The 5059-nt window shown below is 31.6% G+C and overlaps 1 pseudogene; it reads right to left on the bottom strand.

The window, feature by feature from the left end:
* Positions 1-1530: 1530 nt before the first annotated feature.
* Positions 1531-5059, bottom strand: part of LOC145933795 (uncharacterized) — a 21454-nt pseudogene continuing 17925 nt past the window's right edge.

Consider the following 5059-nt stretch of genomic DNA (forward strand, 5'->3'; position numbering starts at 1 on the left):
GGGGGAGGAAAAGGGAGGCAAGTAAGTGTAGAAAGAGAGGTGAAGGGGGATTCAGAGGGAAGTAAGGTGGAATGGTGGCGGAAGATGAGTGAAGAAGAGGTTAGGATAACGGGAGAGGGGGAGAATGAGGTAAAGAGGGAGGATAAAGGGAAGAAAGAAGGGAAAGGGGGGATGGAAGAGAGTAGAAAGGAGGAATGGATAGGGGGAAGTGGGAGGAGAGGGCGTCAGAAAGAAAGAAGAGGTTAGAGGGGTGAGAGAAAGAAAGAGGAGAGAGAGAGAAGAGAGAGGAGAGGGAGAGGAGAAGAATAAGGAGAAAGAATATAGTTTGGAGAGGGGAAGAGGGGGAGGATACGGAGGAAAGAAGAATGATGATGGAATGGTTAATGACATGGGCACTAGGGAAGGAGGTGAAGGTGGGGGAAGTTAGAGAAAGGACGGGGGAAAGGGGGAAGAAAGTGCTGAGAGCGGAATTGGAAGAGGAGGAGGATAGGGAAAGGCTGTTAGAAAGGAAGTGGGATTTTAGAAGAATGTGGAGAGTAGGCATAGATGAGGATTTGACGATGGAGGAGAGGAAAATAAAGTGGAAAATGTTAGAATGGTCGAGAGAGGAGGAAAGGAAAGGAAAGGCGGTAAGGGCATGGAATAGGAGGATAGAGATAGACGTGGTAAAATGGGGGTGGGACAGCGAGGGGGAAGGATGGGTTGGTAGGGGGGAGGTAGAGGAGGATGGAGGGGTAGGGTAGATCTAGGGGAGGGAAGATAAGGAGGAAGGGGATCAGAGAGGACGGGAGAAGGGGAAAGGGAGAGGAAGGATAGGTTAGATTACTGTGAGGTATCCAAATGGCCTGGTTAGAGGGATGAGAAATTTGTTGTAAAAGGGTGAGGGAGAGAGGAGAGGAGGATAGGAGAAGGAGGAAGAAACAGAGGCCGTGGAGACAGGAAGGAAGGAAGGAAGGATGACACGAAAGGAGATGAGAGAAGGCAAAAGGGGAAAATGGAAGATCTGACATGTATATTATACAAGAAGTTTTGTAAATAGAGGACGATGACAGATGGGTGACTGTGAGGGGTTTGGCGGTCCCCTGAAAACGCCCCGAAATCCCTTAGGGGCATCGGAATAAATATCTATCTATCTATCTATAACGTTTCCTCTACAAATAAAACAACTTTTGTAAAAACAATTATTTTTATCTTTAATTGCTTACAGTTTATAAAGATATAGTTTATAAAGATACAGCGTTATAGAGTATTTTTACAAAATAGTCCCATTAAACGTTCATTTAATAGTAATTTATAATTGGCCAGTTTTAAATCTTTTTACTTCAAAAACTATTTGGAATCAAACATTTTTTTAATTTTTAAAAAACCTTTTTGCTATGGTATTTTCATTCGCGAATTTTGGGACAACCTCTGTATATGTATACAACAGTTAAAAAATCTATGCTGAATGTATAATCCAGAAACAAAATTAATACTTCTTTTATTAGTTTCATGATTTTAAAAAATTACTATATATATTATATACATGTATTACAAACTTTTATTACCTGTACTTTGCATTATACCAATAATTTCTATATGATCGCCTTTCTGAATATCCAGTGTACAATAATCTTCGTCCGTAAAATTCAATATACATATGTACTTCGAGTTTATATGTCCCATCTGTGATAGACCCACAGCCAATTAATTTATTTAATTTATTATTGTGCGTGGTTAAAAAATTTGTCTTCACGTATCCTTTTAAGACTGTAAAATAAACATTTAATAAAAAAAAGTAAAATAAAATTATATTTTATTATTAATAAAATTATAATTCAAAAATAGTTCTATATGTGTATAAGCTAATATATACAATAATCTATTAATGTTGGCACTTGATAATTTAATTTTTTAAATATATTCTTTATACATATTAATATATTACTATTTTGCATAATATAGTATTTAAAATATAATAATTACAATTGCAAAATATAATAATATAATTATTATTAAGGATTTATTATTTATAAAAAAATATTTGTTATAAAAAAATATATTCGAAAGTATTTTACAATGTTTGAATGTACTAATAAAACTTACTATTGTAATAAATAGATATTAATTATATGTTTATAAATGTTTATATATATGTTAATAATATAGAATTTATATATTAAATAATATATAATTTATGTGTTACATTATACTTTATTTATTTTGAACGATTATAAAAATATAATTCGAATGAATAATAAATTGAAAATGAAAAATTAAAAGGTATATGTATATAAAAGATATAAGAAAAAATACTCACTAATTCGATTTGTGGTATTGAGAACTTCACAAAGTTCAACCGGTTCAGGTTCTGAGTCCACTAATGTTATCGGATCAATTATTCCCAAATTGGAAACAATAGTGTTTGATTTAATTAGTAATTCGTATGACATATTGCCGTTATCAAATTGGGCCATTTTCGGTGGGCGTGCTTGAACACCATCCAAATGAATGATCTATATATAAAGAAAGGTATATATTATTTTTAAGAAGTGTCACAATATCTGTCCAAAACAAATGACGTACATTATACATACATGTAATTTTATATTTGAGTCATTAAATATGACTGATAATTTTATTTGCTTAATATTGTGGAGAAAGGATTAACATTTGTTTGAAAAACAAATAAAAAACAAGATAGTCGTTAATCATATTACTGTTAAAAGATTTACTTCTTCTAAGACAAATTTTGACTATCTTTTTACGACTTTAGGCAAATAAAATTGTTACTATCGTATTCAGCAACTTAAAAAGCATGATATAAAATTTAATATAATTTAATATAATATAAATATAAATATATATATACAGAATGTTTGGCAACAGCCTGGGACAAAATGTAAGAGAAGATTCTATATGATAAAATAAAACGAAAATAAAGAGTAAAAAAATTTCAATAAATTTTTCCTTTTTTAGTTTTATAAATGTTTAAAAATTTGTATAAAAGGCACCTGAATTACGGAAATCTGCCAATCTCGGACGTGCGTAAACTACGTTGGTATAATCGTTATCAAAATACACAATGACAGATAAATACAGAAGCTTACTTCGTAGCAGCTGACGTAAAATCTGTGATATTCGGCGTAGCAATATTTTTCTCCTTACATTCAAATATTGCCGCGCCGAATATCGCAGATTTCACGTCAGTTGCTACAAGGTAAGCTTGTGTAATGATGTATTTTGACAACATACTGACGTGTAACCTACGCATGCCCAAGATTGGCAGATTTCCATACTCTTCAGGCATCTTTTATAGAAATTTTCAAACATTTATAACTGAAACAGAAGGCTATCGAAAATGTTTTACTCTTCATTCATTTTCGTCTTATTTTATCATATAGAATCACCTCTTATATTTTGTCTTGGTTGTTGCCGAACACCCTGTATATACAATATATGTGTGTGTTATAATATAACATATATATATATATATATATTTATATTATATCGAAGGCAAGAAAATTATGAAAAAATATTGCATGAAAAAATTAACAAATAAGAAATAATGAATAAAGTACTTACATGATTTACCATTATATGGTGCTGTATGTAATCGACGTCATCATTCCATGCAACAATTTGAATTCGTTTCCCCTTTCCATTGTTCATATAAAATTTAAAAAATTTATATTGCTGTTTAGTGCCAACATATCTTGGAGACTCAATGCCATCCACATAGCCAATAATTTCGCTATTAAAAAATTTAATTATAGTAAATAGTAATATAATTGTTATTATTATACACATATCACTTTTATATTTTTATTATCATACTAAATAGATATCTTTAATCTATCAATATCTTTAATCTATTTTGCACATTCATATTTGAAAACTTTTGGTGTAATATCTTAATACGATGTAATACAGATTTTCATAGATTAAATTGATTTAATTATTATAAATTTTTTCTATGATTTTTAAAACTTATATAATATATGTTTTGATTGTTAAGACTCAGAGAATAATAAAGTTTACAAAATTATGATATGATACTTTAATATTAATATTAATCTGTAATTTAAATATTAAGTAATTCAATTAGTGATAATTAATAAAAATATTATATTATATATGTTTTTTAATTTTTATTAATTAAAATATCTATATATAATACACTTACTTTTTATTATACATTTCTTATTATACAATCTTTCAATATGATATTTTAATGCGAAATGTGTATAATTATAATAAATTATAATAAAAACTCTCTATAACAAACTTGTATGTGCATTAAAATCATAAAAATGTGCAATTAATAAGAAGAAAAATAATTGTTTATTTTTATTATGAATTTTAGGAAAGAAGAACAATTTTTATACTTACACCAGTAGGTATACTATGCCGGTTCTAACCCATGGGGCTTCGTGGGGAGTGCGGGGCGCGGGGGGTTCTCCATTGCGAGGGGTATGACGTCACGCGGGGCGGGGGTATCTCGAGGGTGCGGGGGCTGACGTCACGCGGGTGGAGAGGATGTTTCGACAAAGGAGGGGGAGTTTTCTGAGTGCAATATTTGTAGATGGTATCTTTACGACTTTTTTATGAGGGTTCTTAGACATTTTCCCAAAAAAGGTATAGAACAAGCGCCGATGATTGACAATTTTGTCACTGACACTGACTGACAACTTTGTGACTAACCCTCGTTAGTATAATTTTATTACGGAAGCGCCGATGTCCGGCTGCTCGAACTTGTCAACGGAGCGTTCTAGAATCCATAAAACTATGTTTTTTTTCATTTTATGGACACAATGTCCATTAAATGTCCATAAAATCATTAGGATATTATGGAAAGGAATGAAGATTTTAGGGCCGACGCTGCGACGAACATGTCAAACGTTATTTATAGGTGCAAATGTAAAAGTGTTGACGTTCGGCAGCTTTGTACCCTCGCGGAAAATGTCCCATAAAAACGAGAGCGAAACATTTTTCTTAATATTTTTTAAGGAAGAATGCAACGTATCGGCGCCAACGTTCGGCAGTTTTGTACCCTAGCAGAAAATCGGTCGTAAACGAG

The sequence above is a fragment of the Prenolepis imparis genome, unplaced genomic scaffold (assembly GCF_030444845.1).
Source record: "Prenolepis imparis isolate NDT839.2.m4 unplaced genomic scaffold, iyPreImpa1.0 SCAF_3, whole genome shotgun sequence".
NCBI classification, from domain to species: Eukaryota; Metazoa; Arthropoda; class Insecta; order Hymenoptera; family Formicidae; genus Prenolepis; species Prenolepis imparis.